This window comes from Enhydra lutris, unplaced genomic scaffold (genome assembly GCF_002288905.1).
Source record: "Enhydra lutris kenyoni isolate GAN:26980312 unplaced genomic scaffold, ASM228890v2 scaffoldscaffold21, whole genome shotgun sequence".
Classification (NCBI taxonomy): Eukaryota; Metazoa; Chordata; class Mammalia; order Carnivora; family Mustelidae; genus Enhydra; species Enhydra lutris.
In genome coordinates, this window is record NW_019154105.1 from 56,862,078 (window position 1) to 56,881,883 (window position 19,806).

Sequence of the window (19,806 nt, forward strand, 5' to 3'; positions counted from 1 at the left end):
GGGGGGGGGGGGGGGGGGGGGGGGGTGTATGGGAATTCAAATGGTGCCATCATTTTTGAGGACAATTTGGCCACATTTACCAAAATCATATTACTCAAATTCTTTTGAACCAATAATTTTACCCCAGCAATTTTCTTCACTAATGTTGTGCCTAGCGTATGAAGATACATATTCAAGAATGTTCGATGAAATGTTGTTTGGAATTACCAAAAAAAAAAAAAAAAAAAAGAAAGAAAGAAAGAAAAAAGAAAAAACAAAACTGAAAACAGTCTGTCACCAGGAAACTGGATAAATAAAAATAAACTATTTGTGCGACTCAACTGGAGGAAAACAATAAATAATAGGGTAGGTCTGCATGTGATTATGTGCAAAACTCTCCAAGATATATTATTAACAAAGAAAAGTGGAGCATAGGACGTGCATAAATTATGATCCATTTTGTTTAAATATAAAGAAAGAATGTACAGACATAAAGGGGAATTCATTTCGTGGTGAATGCTTACTTGATGGCTATAGTGTTCGGAGTATGTCTGTAGTGGCTGGCACCGTGATGGTGAACACATTTCTATCACATCATCTTGTTTTAATTTCCTTTACGTTACTTACTACTGCCTAAGCCGGTCTTATTTATTTCTTGTTTTCTGTCTGTCCTCTCCCCCTAAAGTGTCAGATTGAAGAGAGTGGGAACTTTGCCTCTCTTGCCCACCACCCTATTGAGGAAGCTCCCCCTTGGAGGCACACGGGGTTAGAGAATGAAAAGAGCCAACTCTTGTTGCGATTGCAGAGTAGAAACTTCAGGCAGAGGGGAGGGAAGCACCAAATCCCTAAGGCAGGAGCACAGGTGGCAGATTTGAGGAGACCAGGGTGGCTGGTGAGGGTGCAGGAGGCAAAGCAAAGGAGACACATGAGGTGTGAGGTGCGGGTGCAGAGGCCAGACTCCAAGAGACCTCAGAGGCCAAGGCGGGAAGGTGGTTTTATCCTTCAATTTAATAGGAAGTCATAGAAGGGTTTTATGCAGGGGAGTGACTTGATCTGATTCATATTTTTCAAAAGTTCTTCCAGCTGCTGGGTGCAGAATGCCCTGAAGGAGGCAGGAGGGGTGGTGGAGAGCAGTTGGCAGCAATCACAGTGGTCCAGGGGAGAGACCAGGAGGACAGGGAGAGCTTCTCAGAGGGTGCAGTAGTTTAGGTGACTTGGAAGGAAGGTAGGGGTTAGTTACTTGCCTGGAAAGGAGCATGTAATCAATCTAGGCAGAAGAACTGTGTGTCCCTAACCTTGATGTACGAAGCATCTTGGCGATGTGATTAGCAACTTTTGCTTGACAGCATTGAGATTATAGACGTGGAGAATAACACCTGAGGTCACAAGCGAAGGCCACAGGTAACTGTCAGTCGTGCATATAGTTCATGCTCAACAAATGCTTTTTGGTCGTTGAATTGAAAGTGATATATTTGGGGAAAAATGGTGAATAAATGAATACATTTTGGAAGGGTATAGTTCTACTGGGGCAGACACATGGTGTGGTGGATTTAGCAAAGACAAGATTTTTGAAGAACTTATAATTCAGTGTTACTAAAGACGGAAATAGAGCACTTGGCAGTCCTTGAAGCTCGTTCTGTTCTTGGCCACTGTGATGTCCATGGAGATTCTAAGCTACTATTTCCATATTCCTTCCCCTCCCCAACTAGCTTATGTAGTCTGTTAACTGGAGAAGTGAGGTCCAAACCGGACTGATATTAGAACGACCTGGGTGAATTTTTATTATGATCATTTTTCTCAAATACATATCTCCTGGCACCACACCAGACCTACTGAATCAGGAATCTGGATGGACCCCAAGAATCTGTCTCCCCTAAAGCTCTATGAGACAGTTGGATACAGATGCCTGGGACTGGGGGAACCCCCCTGTTGGCAGCACGGTGGCAACAGTCACTTAGACCCATTCTGGAATGGGCTTGATATCCTGTCTTCAAAACAAACCAAAAAAACCAAAAAAACCAAAAACCTTCTCACAGTCCCAGAACGTACGAACGGACACCTTGATGTGCAGAAACAGGTTATGTAACTTTTTCCATGGCCAGTTTACAACAGAGAGAAATGGGGTCCGTTGCCCTTGTGGTGAGTTCACTTGTCTCTGATGCATTCCCATTACTCATCTCTTCCTCAGCCCAGAATTACAGGCCTGGGTCCTCAAGCGTCCAAATCAGGCTGTGGAGACACAACCCATTCTGATTCTTGGGGGTGACTTTTATTTTTTATAGCTATTAACTCCTTCAAGAAAAGTTTCTTAAATGGAAGTGGCAACTTTGATTATTTTGTTTAATTTTGTCAGAGTAATCATTAATTTGTCACTAAAACATCTGCTGCGGGCAGCATGTGAGCCGCCATGGCTGTGAGGACAAGGATAAAAGCCTGCTCTTAGGTTCCGCAGCATCCCACCATCATCGGAGCCACTCACTGCCCTGCTAGGAGCCAGGATGGTGGTATAAAAAAAATGTTTCCTTACCCCTTGGAGCCAAAAACAATCTCTATTCCAAATGGAGATCCTCCTAGCACCCCTCAGCCATGAATAAATACCTGAGACATCCCTCTGCTCTGAGGCAAGTCCCACTGTCCTTTTCTTCGCTTTTGCTTCAGGGCCTTTGGTGCCCCAGAGTCACCCCCGAACTGCCTGTGAGTTCTTCAGGGATCCCATTGTTCTGATACTGCGGTGTCATTGATTTAACCCACAGTTTGGCAAATGAGTGCTCCAAGCAGGCCCAGTCTCTGGGTCTGGCTTGCAAGCTAAGAATGGCTTTTACGATTTTGATGCTTGTGAATCAGTCAAAAGAAGAATGTTTCATGACACAGGAAAGTTATGTGAACCTCAAGTTTCAGTGTCCATAAATAAAGTTTTATCAGCATACACCCATGTACAGTCACATACATATTGCCTGTGGCTGCCATTCCCTCTGCGAGGGCAGACTCGGTGGTCTTCCAGAGACCTTTTGGCCCTCACAGGCTAAAATATCTACTAATAGAAAATGTTTGCCACTCCCTGGTTCAATCCATTCTGATTAGATTATGGTGCTCACGCTAAAAACTATTTCGATATATTTTAAAGCATTGCATTTTGGGGATATAATTTCTTTTTGCAATTTAAAAAAATATTTTATTTATTTATTTGACAGAGAGAGAGAGACAGAGAGAAAGGGAACATAAGCAGGGGGAGTGGGAAAGGGAGAAGCAGGCCTGCCGCTTAGCAGGGAGCCCAATGTAGGGCTCAGTCCCAGGACCCTGGGATCATGACCTGAGCCGAAGGCATATGCTTAACGCCTGAGCCATCCAGGGCTCCTCTTTTTGCAATGTTTTATTGGGCTTTCCATTCTCCTCAAGGCTTTGCTGATGTGTCTTGTTCTATGACAAATCCTGATCACTGCAGAGAGATTAGGGAGGGACAGGGGCAAAGCTGAGGCTGAGAACCAGTGTTCCCTGGTGTGTACATGACCCTGTGGAGTCTGAATGCAGCCATTCTCATCGTATATATATTTTTTCTTTCTGCTAAGACACATGTTCCCCTGCTGATATTAACCAGGGCAAGGTACAGCAGATGACCTGACATACTAGCCTTTGCCCTCCTTCTATAGGAATTAAACTGGGATGCAAATTTATGGGTGTAGCTTTACACCCATTTCAGTATTTGCACGACACGAATCATTCAAACTTGTTGCCTCTCTCTGCTGGTCACATCACACCACTGAGGCTGAGTGGAAGCTCTGATGGACCGCTCCTGGGACTGTCAGTGCAATCTGGGGCTGGTTTTATTTTCTTCAGCCCCAAAGCTGGAGAGCTGAGCTGAATGCCCACCCAGTGAGGAAGCTTCTTCAGCTAGGATTTGGGCTGCACACTTGGGATAACTTAGTGGAATGATTTTAATGGATTCCTGACCCTGTTAGTTGCTCGTGAGACAGCATTTCACAAACACGTTGCCATATTTACTTGCGCGTTAACACTTTCCTCTGATTTTGAGAAGAAACTCAGAAGAGGTTTCCTCTGCCTCCTCCGCCCCCTTCTCTCCACACTTCTTTCCCCTCTGTTTTGAGAACATTGAACCATCACAGCTGGTGGTAGAACATATGACTGAGAAAATACTCACTGCATGAAAGAGAAGTAGTTCGTGTTTATTTTAATGAAGAGTGTTTCTATGAAAAAAGCAAAACACTCAACCAGGCATCCAAGCTATCCACATCTGGGGAAGATCTATCACGTTGACTTGCGTACCGCATCCTACAAGGCATTTACCTCCCCCCGACCCCCGAGCTCTCCCAAATCTTGGCAGGGCTCACCTGGATTGCAACTTCCAGTGGGGTGGGTTTTGCAGGCTCTGCCATGATAACAAATCTCTCCATGATACCAGTGGCATCGTATTCATCACAGGGTCTCTAGTATTGTATGGCCCGGATCCATGGCTTTCTTCTCTTTGTGCCACAGCTTACTCATCTGCTGCGTGTGGACAAAGTACCGACCTGCTGGAGTCGTCATGTGGATCGAAGGCTAATGTGGTTAGGACAAGGCCAGCCTCTAATCATTAGTTAACCACACCACAGTTATGATGATAATTCTGACGTTTTATCGATGCGAGAAGTTCATGTCTTTTTGGTACCAGTTTTGATGGAAGGATAAAAGCTCTTGAGTACAGGAATCTTTGTACTTACCTTTCCTTTTTATCTGTCTTCCCCTTCCCCAAATCCTATTATTATCATTATTAATATTATTATTATTTTATAAATTGGGTGAATAGTGAGTTTTGATTATTTCATAGATATACAGGAGTAGCATAGGTTCCTAACTTGAGGTCCATGGAACCCCAAGGGGGACCTTCAGAGATCTGTCAGTGCCCTGAAAACATATACAAATTTTTTAAATATGTCTGTGTGTTTGCGCATTTTTCTAGGGACAGTATTTATGGATTTTCATCAGGGTCTCAAAAGGGATGCAGGCCACAAAAAGAACCATTGCTCTAGGGACTGGGTACCCCATACTGCAAAGGAACAACACTGCCAAAAGATTCTAGGCTGGCTGGCTCTTCTTTCTAAAGATTCTTAGGTACCAGAATTGATGAGGCTCATACAAAATCATGATTCATAAGCATACAGGTCTTTGATGCTCTTTCTCTGGGACTCATTCCCTGCATGTCTCATGACATGGCGTCCTAGCTGCCAACCTCCTCCACAAAGCCCAGCCAACGTCCCTGAATCTCATTTTATTTGTTTGCTTTTTATGAGAATTACAGGGGGCCTGGTCCAGATAATTACCTAATTCTCACTCTAAAAATAAATGGGGCTTGGAGGTGGGGGAAAAGGAAATTTGGGGAGTAAGTACTTTCATACTAATTTCTACCCAAAGAAAGACAGGAATTAATGCAAACAGTGAGGAACAAATTGCCTCGGGTTTCTATAGCAGACATCAGCCACACGCTTGGCATGTATACATATGGGCCAGTATGTGTATCCATAAAGAATGCAAAAGTGAATCAGGCATAATCACCAACTTAGCAAAGGTGAAATCAACCGTGGGGACCATGAAACATTTCTGAAGCTCACCGACAAATCCTTGTCTGTGCACTTGTTCCCGGCTCTCTATCCCCTGCCACGTTCGCCTAACTAGACTGATGGGGGGGGGGGGAGCAATGGAAAATTCCAGACTGAGGAGGTCTTTTTTTTTTTTCTTCCCCCTGCAGTATTGAGCTTTAACAAAAAAGAAAAAAAGAGAGAGAGAAGTATTCTTTCTTTCCACAGCAAAGAAGAAAAAATTAAAGTTGTATGACTGTTATAAATATTCCATGCTTGGGACACCAGTAGCGGTATATCTCCACGTTCCAAGGCTAGATTGAAAGTAACCCCTTTGTTGCTGCTATAGAATTTGAGGCTTGATGTATTTCTAGTGACAAGGCTGTACCTGACTTTTTGTTTGCTTGTTTGTATATTAGTAAGAGACTTGATAAGAAAACCTCAACAATGCTTATTTTAAAGGTCTTAGCAATTAATGGAAGATTGTTTTCTGCTTTATATCCTCCAGGCATGGTCCAGTGTATTTACATATAACTTTTACTTTATCAGATTAGGATGTATAACCACACGTTTCTCTACATGTATATATTTTCATGTTCTGGTTCTTGCACTATGCTTCTTTTCCGACAGGATCTCTTTCTCTCTCCATGTACATGTTTTTGCCTCTTGGGATGAAATAAGTGGTGCTACACTCACGTTATATTTATGATACTTTAATACTGCGAATCTTAGAGTGTCACCAGTGCCACAAAAAAGTCACTGGAATATCAAAGAGAAAAGGTCAGGAACTCAACTCCATGTAACCCACAAACAGCGTTGGTAATGAGCAGGCAGGGAAAGGATGTAAATGAAGTTCAGGACAGGAAGCAGCTGTTCGAAAGATCATTAATTTTTTTTGTTTGTTTATGCATTTGTCTTATTTTTTTATTTTTTATTGAAGTATAATTAACACAGTGTCATATTAATTTTAGATGTACACTATAGTGATTCAACAATTCTATACATTACTCAGTGCCCATCGCGATAAGTGTACTCTTAATTCCCTTCAAGTAATTCACCCATCCCCTTACCCACCTCCCCCTGGCAGCCACCAGTTTGGTTCTGTGTTATCTAAGAGCCTGTTTGTTGTTGTTGTTGTTGTTGTTTTTAATTTTCCTTTTTTTGGTTTGTTTTGTTTCTTATATTCTTCCTGTGAGTGAAATCATATGGTATTTATATTTCTCTGACTTATTTCACTTAACTTTATGTCCTCTAAGTCCATCCAGGTTGTTGCAAAGGGCAAGATTTCATTCTTTTTTATAGCTTAGTAATATTCCATTATATATACACATTTCTCCTTTATCCATTCATCTATTGATGGACACTTGGGTTGCTTTTGTAACTTGGTTATTGTAAATAATCCTGCAAAAAAAAAAAACCCACAAAAACAAAAAGCCATAGGCGTGCATATATCTTTTCAAATTCGTGTTTTTGTTTCCTTGGGTAAATACCCAGTAACAGAATTACTGGATTATATGGTTCTATTTTTAATTTTTTAAGGAACCTCCATAGTGTTTTCCACAGTGGCTACACCATCTTGCGTTCCCACCAATAATGCATGAGGGAGAGAGAGAATCTCAAGCAGACTCCGCGCTGAGTGCAGAGTGAGTTGCGGGGCTTGATCCCAGGACCCTGAGATCATGACTTGAGCCAAAATCAAAAGTCAGCTGCTTAACCAACTGAACCACCCAGGTGCCTCTTTCCTTCCACTTTAGCATGAGAAAATGGTAGAATCAGAGTTTAGGAGATGTTGAACTACCTCTATTCCCCCAAAGAAGGCTTAAAGCAAAAGCCACCAAAGCGGACTAGCCATGCTGAGATTGACCTTCAGATGTGCTAGCGAGAGTTCTTACCTTGAAATTGGATATTGCACGGTTTGTACTTGCAAGAAACAATGATGTTGGTTCTTATACTTCTGATTCCATCTTGTTCTTTCTGTCTTGTGGTTAACAAGTCTCATCTGCTTAATGGGTAGCATCATATAAATGCCTATGATAGCACATGCAGTTCTTATTTACAGAAAGACCTGTTTTCCTTCAGGGCAGAGAACTTTATAGTTACTGTGAATAATTTCTGTTTCCAAAGCTGCTCTGTGCCATGTTTATTCTTGTGGTTTTCGCACCTAGTACACCTTCATGCACATGGTGAGCCTTTGTTAACATTTGTTGAATGAATGAATGAAAACATTTGTTGAATGAATGAATGACTACACAAATGGATGAGTAATACTATCTCACCTAAGAGACCTAGCTACCGTGGTCCAGCTAAAAGAGGAAACACCACAGAGCCTTAAGGCAAGGGTACCTGGATTGGAATCACATTCCTACTACCTGGAAGCTGCTTGACCCTGGGGGACCTACTTAACCTAATCTATCATAGTTCCTTCATCTCATAAGTTTGGATAATGATATATACCTTGCAGTTATGCGAGAAGACAAAGAAATAATTAAGGAACATAATTTGCCTGGGCTACAACAGATGATAGTAAATGGTGGTGGGGGTGCTTATTGTTAAGAGGTGGGACAGGAAAACTGAGATGGCTTTTTTGAAACCCAGGAGAAACTGTCCATCTGACTCAATTTTACTTCTTTCTGATCAGCTACAGAGTGATTTTAAACTATATTTAAAACATCTCTATAATCCCATTATTTTAAACTTTAGGAAGTGTACACCAGTATGAACTTCAGTTACCAGAGCATAATTTTGTCTCTTTCCCTCATAAGTCTCTCATGTTTCAAATCTCAAGTTGAAGGTTCTAACTAAAGTGAGCTGGTAGAATTTACATTTCTGTTTGCCCTCTTTCCCCCGAGCCTGAAGCCTGTCTATTGGTTTAGGAAGACCTGTCCCAGCTCTCAGGATGATCATAGCAAGTAAAAAAGAAAACACAGACTTCTAAATATGCATTGGTATTTGATTAGAAAATCATGGCAGTACCTGGTGTGGCATTGTTTATATCACATAACCTTGTGATAAACTCTTCCATGAGTTAGTGAGGACAGTGTATCTCTCTCTCTCTCTGTCTGCCCCCTCCTCTTCCATTTATTCCCTATGCTTACCTTTCGTCCTCTGACTTATTCATTCCATAAGTGGGGCCTCTATCTGCCATTCCCCTTCCCCCATTTTGCACATCTCTCCATCCCCCTCCCCTCTGGCAACCCACCAGTTTGTTCCCAGTATTTATGGGTCTGTTTCTGCTTTTTTGCTGTTGTTTATTTGTTCATTTTGTTTTTGTTGTTGTTGTTTTTTAGATTCCACGTATAAAACATACGGTATTTGTTTTTCTCTGTCTGACTTATTTTACTTAGCATATTATCCTCTAGGTCCATCCATGTTGTTGTGTGTGGCAAGATATCACTCTTTTTAATGGTTGAATAATATTTTATATGTGTGTGTGTGTGTGTGTGTGTGTGTGTGTGTAATATATATGCCACATCTTCTTTATACACCTATCAGTGATACCTAGGTTCCTTCCAATCAATTGTAAATAATGCTACAGTAAACATATGGGTGCAGTATTTTCAAATTAGTGTTTTTATTTACTTGGGGTAAACACCCAGTAGGAGAATTACTAGATCATATGGTATTTCTATTTGTATTTTTTTGAGGGACCTACACACTGTTTCCCACAGTAGCTGTACCAATTTACATTCCCTCCAGCAGTGCATGAGGGTTCCTTTTTCTCCACATCCTCGCCAGTACTTGTTTCTTGTCTTTTTGATTCTAGCCATTTTTACAGGTGTAAGGTGATATCTTATTGATTTTGATTTGCATTGCTCTGATGATTAGTGATGTTGAGCTTCTTTTCATGTGTCTCCTGACCATCCGTATGTCTTCTTTGGAACAATGCCTATTCAGGTCCTCTGCCCATTCCTTAATTGGGTTTGGGTTTTTTTGGGTTTTTTTTTTTTTGGGGGGGGGGATGCTGAGTCAAATAAGTTCTTTAATATTTTAGATATTAGTCCCTTATCAGATAGATCATTTGCAAATATCTTTTCCCATTCAATAGGATGTCTTTTTATTTTGTTGATGGTTTCCTTCACTATGCTGAAACCTTTTATTTTGTTCTAGTCCCAAGAGTTTATTTTTGCTTTTGTTTCCCTTGCTTTCTTTTTAAGGACCACTGCGGGCAATGGAGAGTGGCTTAACCATTTCTGTATATCTCATTGGCTAGTGAAGTTGACTAAATACACAGACAGGTTTCACCCAATTTGGGTGGACCCTTTCTGCAACTTCCTTTTGAAGCTGCTTTCTACTACAATTTTCTCATTAGAGATGACATTAAGGAAAGTAAAGCTCTGTAAATAGATTTTCACATTTACAGCTTCAAGGCCTAACTATTCTTAGAACTTTCTAGCCAGATATAGTCACCTCCATTAGGTTGTATAGTTTAAAGTGGGTGATTTAGGGAGATGAACTAACAGAAAATATTAGCTCTCCAAGTACATCATAATTGACTTGCAATCTAGGAAGACTGCATGATGGTAAGACTCTCCTCATTTCTGGAGCTAGGTGCTATGTTATTTAATCCTCATACTGGCCCTAAGTGGATTATTTTATTCACCCCCTCTAATAGATGAGAAAACAGAGACAGATTTAGTAATGTAACAAGAATCAGAAATCTTGTAAGTAGGAGAGTTGGGATTTGAACTCAGGTCTGTCAGGCTTGTATCTGTTATGCCTAAGGCCTGGGAATATCACAAAGACTCCTCTGTAGTGCTTCTCTTTGGGGAGCTCACAGCTGTTATATGTACACAGCTATCATGAATGGACATTGTAGCATCATGAGAAAGTTTATGTAAAAGGATGGAAGGATCCAAAGTGGAGGGTCCATAGAGGAAGTAGTTTGTGAATCAGACATGAAGGAATCAGTTGAAATTTCCCCCTTTCTGTTTTCCCTCTGGGTTCCAGGTAAGCCTAGTAATGGATAGGTGCTGGCAGAAAACTGGGAAGAGAAGAGCAGAAGCTAGCATATCTCCTGCCCTCTGTTTTGAGTGTTGTCTCCAGCAGAAGCTGCATCTCCTCTGATCCAGCTCACATGGGAGCCCTTCTCTCATGTCCCAGCTCTTGTTGGGTTCCAGCTCCTACCAAGTGGTTTTAGATCCTGAGCCTTGTATTTCCCCTCTGACTCCAAGGTTCAGAGCAACTTCCTGCTGCGGACAATTTCTACTTTGCTCAGTATCCCCGATTTGTGGTCTCAGCTCCTCCACCATCTGTGAAAATAGTTCCCTACATTATATTTCCTCTGCCTGAAATACCTAAGGTGGTTTTGTTCATTTGACTGCACCCTGCCTAATGCAGAATCCCAAACTATGAAACTGGCATATGATTTCTTATTTTCAAAAACTATATTGAAAAGAACATATCAAGACGGGGACACATGACTTAAGAGAGAACAAGGACTGCTGGGGGACAAGAATAGATTAGAAAGGCAGAGGTTCTGAATTTAGGCTTTGGATCCTGTTTTGTTCTTGACATTGAGCCTGCAGATTTGTCGTGGAGAACTTTACATTGTGTGAATACCTTATTGAAATTCAACCCATTCTCTGTTTTAAACACAGCTGAATTGAAACAGCCCCAAACTAGGTCTCCTGGACCAGTCACTCAAGATACTGAGAGAAGCAAAGCAAACGTTATAATGTTTTAAGAAAATTATTATCAGATCCCATATTATAATCTAATGCTGGAGCAGTAATTATAGAGCAAAATGCCATTCTGTGCTTTTTTAAGAAAATGGAATAAAAGGGAAAGCAAGAACATATAATTTTGTCTCTGTCCAGTGGGTGGGCAGTGACAGCAGCTGCTGTGGCCTCTGTCAGTCTTTGCCATTTAAGCAGCTTTAAACACTTAAGTGTCCCTTAAGTACAAGTGGGGTCCCTTTAGCTGCACAGTGTTACAGTACCTTCCCATCCTCCCTGCAAATGATAAAGAAGTCTCTTTCCATCCTTGCTCAGAAGGGACTAGAATGTACTTGATTTCCTCTTTGGACCTAATTAGGAGGTTTCTCCCTTCCTCATGACTTCTTCAGGAGCTACAAAGATGTCATCTCCTTATGCTGCTTTCCTCTTCTTGTCTATCTTTCCTTCTCTTTCCAAAAGAAATACCCACTTAGCAGATTAATCCAGATTCCAGCCCACAGAGTCGAGAGTGGGTGGCTGTGCCATTTGGAATAGGCTCCATAATGGACTCGGAATCGTACGCCATCGGACAGGCCAGTGTGATGTTCATGCTTGCTTTTCTTTGCCAGAGGAAATGTGCCTGAACCTGTCAGATGCTCTGTCCCAGGCCATGCACATCACCTTGTCAATATCTGAATGGACTCTTTTACCTTCAAACTTTATAGACATGAAAAAGATTAGTAGAGAAAAACTATACCTATTCTCTGTAGTTGTGTGTGTGTGTGTGTGTGTGCACGCGCGCAAGCATGTGTGTGTTTGTACAGGACACAGAGAAAGCCACATATATTAATAACATGTTATCCAATAATATTCCACAAATGTGGTGTGTGCATTATCTACCAATCCTTTCTTACAAATTGCTATGCTGTCTTTCTGGCCCTGTATACACTGTCTTTGCCTGCTAGCTCCTCTGTCCTCTGTGGGTTGCATTCTGCCTCCTATCCCAGCTCATATCCCATAGCAGATCTGCTCACTAGCATCACACATATCACTGGTGAGCATCTGGGCTGATGTGTGAATTACACACAGTTACCAGGTTTCAGTATGTACAATCGTTTCATGTGTGAAAGATTCAAGATTAAGAGCACAGATTTTAGTATGAGGCAAAACTGGGCTTGAATTCTAGCTCTGCTCCCAACCAAACTGTGGGCTCTGGAAAAGCAAACTCTGAAGCAACACCTTCCTCAGTTATTAACAATAAATAATTCAATAAGTAAGAATAGTAGTACCTCCTCCAAGGGTTATGCAGGTGAAATGGAATCTTCTATGCAAAATGCTTAACTGAACTCCGCTGGACTGGTCCATGGTAAACACTACCTGGGAGCTGTCCTGCTAACACTCAGTCACATCGGGGACTGTGCCAATCCTTGCAGCAGTTAGGCAAGTCCCTGCGGCTCCGTGATTCATTCCACGAGTGCGGCAGGACTGCCAGAGACTCGGGCAGCTGCTCAGTGCCTGGGACCTGCCTCCTCTGTTGTTCCCCAGGTGGGAGGCTGCAGGAGCACCTGCCTGAATTTGGTGGACTCAGAGATCTCCAAAATAATACCCGCTTTATTCAAAAGATGTTTATTTCATGGTCCTTTCCTTCATCAGCTTACCAAGTTCCTGCATCCATCTGTGGTTAAACCTTCTCTTCCAGCTGGATAGAGGTCACTCGTGTGCAGAGTGGATGCCAAAATAGTAAGGGCTTCAGGGTCCAGCAGACTTAAGTTCAAATCCCCATCAGGTACTTCCCCATTTTGTAATGTAGAATAATTCACTTAAGTCTTTCTGGCTCTTTTTTTTTTTTTTTACTCTGACTCATAAAATGGTTCTGAAGCTAAAATTTAAGATAAAAAATCTAGCCTGATGCCTGACACTTAATAGGTGTGTGTGGAATTGAGTAAAGACTCCTTCTCAACCAGTTTCTCCCCACATTTTTTATTATGATGAGCAAGGCTAATCCCAGTTCCCAAATATGCTACCTTCTCCATCCTGAAAACTCATGAGATAGTTGTTAAAATCAGATATTCTCACATTTTAACTTTCTTCCTGCAGTCCTTTTTGATCCCGGTCTAGCAAAAGCACCCTGCACAGAGGAAACTCTAGGGGGGACATGATTCCTTGAATGAACATTAGTTGGTATGGGTAGATACATCTTCCAGTATGGCCTGGCATTTTTTGGTTTCTAACAAAATCCAAACTTAGTTTATGTATTTCTTAAATTGTTCTCTTGTTATTATTTCCAGGATTGAGAGTAGGATTCTTAACATGAAGTACTTGGCATCACATTAATGATCTCAAGTTAATGCTTCTTTTTCTTTAAGTTTATAGAGGAAAGTTATACGATCTAAATGTATGTAAAAATGAGAAATCCTACCCTCTCACCCCATATTCTGCTGGTGAAAAAAAGAAAAAGATCATTTGTACTCAAGGTTTCTGGAGGCATTTGGGATACAGATGAAAGAGGATGAAAAACAGAAGCAAAGGGAGGAAAATAGGAGGCCAAGGAAAACAGGCCAGGTTTTGAAAGGGTGAACCCTGGATGAATAAGGACAAGAATGTGGTTTGCAGCAAGAGCAAGGACATACATTAAAAATAAAAACAAAAAAATCAGAACAATAGTCCTTTTTATCCATGGACCATGCGGTACTGGCAACGTGAAGAGAGGCCAGTCCTTCACGGACTCATTCACTCAAAGAGACACGGAGTTCACCCGCAATGCGCAAGGTGCTCTCCCAATGTCAAGAACAATTTGGTACTACTCCTGACTTGGATTCTGATCGTCCCCTTACTTATCCACCTTCTGAGAGTCCTAGAGTTTGGCAGGGGACAGTCTCTCATTTGCAGGTTCATGGGGAAGTTTGGGGAAGTTCATGGGGAAGATTCTGTGCCTCAGTTTGTTACCGTCTCTGCCCAGAGTCTCATCTTCTCTTGAGATTTATGCCCGCCCCCCCAAAAGAGCGCAATCTGTGGAATCTTGCATGTTTTGTCTTTGGGCAAGGGGTGTAAGCCTGTGGAGCCTCGCCTCATCAGTGAAAATGGGAAGGGCAAGGTTGTAAAGGATAGTGAGAAGAAATGTCCTAAAATGCCAGTGTGGTGATTGGCACAATGGCGGCAACAAACTTTATCCTAATTGTGCATTCTGCAGCCCTCTCGTAGGATGTGGATGTTGGGTTCAGTCTGTGATAAAGGGACAGTCATAGGAAAGGGAAAATTTGAACCATAGTTCTATGAGCATCTACTGAAGGGTCTTGGGCGAATCCCCATTCACGGCCACTCTCTGCTTGAAGCTCATTCACTGTGGGAACTGATTTCTTGAGACCTTGTGACTAGCCTTCATCTGCCACATTTATATATTTTTTTTACTTACTTTTATTTGGTTTTTGAAGATCACTTGCTAGAGGATGTGTCCAGTTTTAAGGGGGAGGGGCAGCTTTGACTGTGTTATTAGGGTAGTTGGAGTGAAGGTTTTTTTAAATTAGTCATGGAAACCACATGTGGATTGGACTCACAATAGAACATCCAATCTGCTTCTGGCTCCCTGCTACTTACTCTCATATACATTATTCCATTTAATCCTGTCAGGTGGGAAGTACAGAATCCATTGAACAGTCAAGGAAATGGAGGCTTAGAGGATTTAAGTAGCTCGCCCGTGGTTACACGTGTAACAAGCTGCTAGTCCAAATCTGAAGTCTTCCCACACAGTTAGCTTTCCAGTCTAAACGAACTTGAGAGACCTAAAAGATATTTGAGGTAATCTTGCCTAACTCCCTGATTTTAGGGAAGCAGAAACAAAGACCTACTGAAATTAAATGAGGAAGTAACATCACATCCTCCATCCTGACAGAACTAGAATTAGAACTTGGTCTTCTGGGTCTCAAACTCTGTTCATTAGGAGCTGGTAAATACCCTTCCCTTTTAACATCTGTTGATAATAGAAATGTTATTTATTTTATAAAGGAAGTTCCAAACAAACCTGAAAGGTCCACCTCTGGAACAGAGGTGGAAAACTGAGGGCCTCTCCCATCCAAGGCCAAGGAAGTTTTCCATTTAGGGTTTTTCATCATCCTTTCTCTAGGGATCAGTAAACTATAACATATGGGTCAGATCCAGTTGGTTGCCTGTTTTTATAAATAAAGCTTTATTGGAACACAGCCATGCCCATTTATTTACATATCAACTATGGCTGCTTTTTGCTTTCCTGCTACAAAGACAAAGTTAAGTAGTTGGGACAGAGACTGCATGGCCCATAAAACCTAAAAAATCTATTGTTTTCCCTTTACAGAAAATTTCCCCACGCATGCTGTAGTTGATACTTGTTTGCTTAAAGGTCTAAATTTATATTTTTAATAAGCTATTTTCACTGGTAGATGATAATGTGTGGTGGAGGTGCTATCAAATCTCAAATCCAAAGGTCCAAATGTTTCTACTCGGCACAAACCTGCATTTTTAAATCTACGCTTTTCTTTGCCTTAGAGAGCAAATTTAAAACAAGGCTCAGCTATCCAGATAATAGCATGACACTTTCTTAAAGTATTTTTCCTCCATGAAACAAGAAATATAACTCTGTCTGCAGCTCAATAAGCCAAAATATGATGAATGAGCAATCAAGGAATATATACATATTTTGTGGAATATTCTTGATGAGTTGAATTCTACCTGAATCCAGCCATTCTTCATGTGTTCATTCTTATTACAGTGGGGCTGAAGTAGCTACTGTCACGTTTCTTCTCACAGTCATCTGGCATGTATTTCTGCTTACATACATTAAAAACAAAAAGACACACAAAGCAAAACACACACTAGATTTCAGCTGAGTTTAGCTTGATTTTAGTCATGAATAGTGTTGTTTTACTTGGCACCCTGTGTCACATAATTAAAACCAGATAAAGCAGGAATTGGTTGCTAATGTGGAAGTTGCTGTAGAAAATAGGAAACTCATATCTGTGAGGATCACATCACATTAACTGGGGAAAATATGGCTCTTGCTCTCCAAAGACTAGCTGCCATTTTCCATAGAGGTAAGTTACTGCTGCTAAGTGGATGCCCAGCCAGGAACCAGAATTCCATATCCTCTTTCTTGACCTTTTATATCAAGGCAAGTTCTTATGACTGATTACTGCCCATAGAATGTGACAGAAGTGGTGTGTGTTGCTATTTAGTTGAGTGGTTATGAAGGAGTGCCTTCTTCACTCTGTGTTTCCATACAGGATGGAATTGAAGGATTAGAAACTCTTAGGGAGAAGGGGCCATGAGACAGAATGAGTTGGGGTTCTCAAGCTGTTGCAGAACCTTCCCATCAGAGAGTCAGTGAGCCAGAAATAAATTTCTGTTGCGCTAAACCGTTGAGATTTGGGGATTTTATCTGCCACAGCAGCTAACATTAATTATTATTCTAATCCATAATTTTGGTTATTTCAATCATGGCACCCCGCTAGTGTGAACAATTTCCAGTGACAGTGGTACTCACCACTGAAGCTAACCCCTTTCTTCACAGACACTTCTCCACCTTTCTGATCAGTTCTACTCCTCGGTTTTTGGTTAATTGGCTCTAAGGAAGGACACAATTTTAGAGCTGGAAGGAACTTTGGAAATCACAGTCCAGCCAATTTCTTTCCAGATAGTTAACTGAAGTTTGTAAATAACATCTTGCGAAATGATAAAGGTCCCAGTGCTAATCTGTGGCAACACAGGCTCTAGATCTCAGGCATCATAATTCCTCCCACCCAAAATTAAATTTAGTTTGGGTTCTTTTTTTTTTTTTTTTTTTAAATATTACCATGGTACCATTTTAAGTCTATGTTGGTTTATGCTTGAAATTATGTTAGCTCTGGGGATGGAGAAAACATAATATTATTATTAGGCAGGAAGTAGGCCTATGTGACATCTTCTAGCTGTACAGTTATCTCCAAGTGGGATTTTCCAAAACAGAAATATATTTGAAGATAAATGTATCTGCTCATTTTGCAATGGATTATATAGGGTGCCATATTATTATCTTCTAGATCCCATATGCATTTATTTAAGTTTACTTCTCATTTATCTCTGGGATAAAATACTCCTAGTTTGGGTGAATTCTCTAGAATCAGAGACTCTGTTTTTGGTAGCCCAATCATATATTTCAAAATAAAACAGAGATGAGTTATAGTTTCTTGGAAATGTTGGGAACTCAGAATAGAAATTCCCATAACTAGTACCCCATTTCCCATTTTGGTTCTGAACATGAAGAAAAATAAAATAGGGCATTAAAAATTAGACAGAACTATCATCTTTACTGTTGAGAAGCCAGATTGGAGGCCTTGGTATGACAGCTCCTTGTTCTGAATCCCCGAACTGAATGCCGGTGAAGCTGTTCTTCAGTAAACCTGCTCCTATGGATCTGATTGAGTTAGCCTCTGGAAGAAGAGCTGACTTCTTGAAGGAGGAAGGGAGGGGTGTAGCTGAGTGTGCTGAGGGTCTTAAATTAATTGAACTGGTGTCACAGGAAAGAAACGATAGAAGCAGAGAAGCAGCGCTTCTATGATGGGTAGTCCAGCAGGGCAAGAATGACATTCCCTGGGTACCTACAGATACTTTCATTATTCTAAGTGCTTTACAAAATAACATTGGTTGTCCTCTTAGCCATCTTATGACTATTCTCAATGGTCAGTGAGCAAATGAAGGGGAAGCCCACTGGCAGAGCCTGGTCCTTCCCTTCTTCTTTTGTTGGGCATTATGGTACTTATTTCTCCAGCTCTTACTCTCCTCCACAGAAAGATGAAATAACCAGCTTTTCAGGCTGGCAGAACCTTAACTGGGATGTTTTTCTATAATCTGATTACCTTTTGACTTGTTTCTCAGGCTTTGCTTCTTTTCTGGCAGATTAAAAACATAACAATGCAGGAACACACACTCTTTCTTATTTAAGACTCAGATCCTGTCAACTATCTTACGCAATTGTCTTCTCTCCATCTATATAAAATAAACATGTTGATGAGCAATGTTCGAAATGACATCAAAATGTTTTTTATAAAAAAGGTATATACTCACCTGGAAAATAGTTCTGCATTTTACTGTAAATCTTCGTTTATAAATAGGCTCTCATCTCCTATGTCTCCAGATGGTTAAACTTAATGCCACTGAAAGTAGAAAAGATTTCCCCAGCTCTCAAGTTTGCAGAACTGGGATGCATACATTTTATTAAAATGAGAAATAGAGTGCATTTCAATAACTCACAGTATCACAGTGAAGTTCTTAACATTCGTTTTATTGCTGTTTAACAAATTACAACAACCTTAATGCTGTGATATAACACTCATTAATCTAGGTTTTGGAAGTCAGAGGTTCAAATGGGCTCAGGTTATACTCTTATAAGGCCCAACTCAAGGTATCAAATGGGTTGAGCTCCAAACTCATTCAGGCTGTTAGAAGAATTCAATTTCTGTGGTTGTAGGACTAAGATGGCCATTTTCTAGCTTGCTGTTGGCCAAGGACAGCTCTTAGCTTCCGGGAGGTCTTGCATACCCTCCATGTCATCCTTTCCTGCATCTCAAGTCCTCTCCCACTTTGAATCTTTCTGACTTCCTCTTCTATGACTAGCCAGAGAAAATTATCTGCTTTCAAAGAGCTCATGTGATTGAATGAAACCCCTTGGATAATCCCATCATAGGACAGTTGATTTGGGACTTCAAAGATGTCTGCAAAATCCCTTTGCAGGGGTGCTGAGATGGGTATTGTACTGAATAACCAGGGGCCAGGATCCTGCCTACCACCATTCTATTTTCTTGTAACTTTTCATGTGAATGGTAAATTCCCAAGTTTACAATATGTCAATTGTGTGTGGATGTTTCTGCCTTTTGTTGGTTGTATAAGCACTTGGGGCTGTGGATTCCAAATAGCAAGCTAGGAGGGTGTAGATATACTGGATTGTATGAATATTTGCTTTTTGTTTTTGTTTTTCTTTTATTTTCATTTGCATTTGTTCTCCCTCCATTTATACCCTCTGCCACTTACTGGAAAAGTAGGGAAAGTGTAAGTATGCAACAATGGGTAGGGGCATGCCTTTGGGGCAGGACAGGACAGGACTCAATACCCTGCTTCTATACTTACTCCCTCTGTGGCCTTGGGCATGCTACTTAGCCTTCTTGAGCCTCCATTTCCTATCCCTAAACTAGAGACAGTGTCTTCCTGGATGATCATCCCAAGCAGTAAATGGGGTAAGTCCTTACTGCAGTTCCCTGTGTATTGTAAGGTACCTATAAATAGTGATTCTTTTAATTGCTCACATAGTAAGTTTTACGAAGACAGGTACAGGTACCCTTTTCCAGAGGTGGTCTTTAAATGCAATTGGTAAAAGAAAGATAAGATAGGAGCAGATGGCATTTCTCAGCCTCCGTGTCAGAGTCTAGAGGAAGCTGAAAGTCGAAATTAGCTTTGATGGAGGGGAAGGAACAAGATAGAGAAAAATATTCCAAGCAGAAAAGGGATGTTCTGTGTCCTCTTTCCCTGCACAGACCTCTACTGCAATCAGGCTGGCTGGCAGGCGTCCTGTGGGAGGTCCTTTGGTTGCCCTCCTCTGACCC

The 19,806-nt window shown here is 41.2% G+C and overlaps 1 protein-coding gene across 9 annotated transcripts in view; it reads left to right on the forward strand.

Annotated features, from left to right (window-relative positions):
• The window catches only part of LOC111149312 (LIM domain binding 2), a 381,228-nt gene that overhangs the window by 194,688 nt on the left and 166,734 nt on the right, over positions 1–19,806 (forward strand). The window lies entirely within an intron of this gene.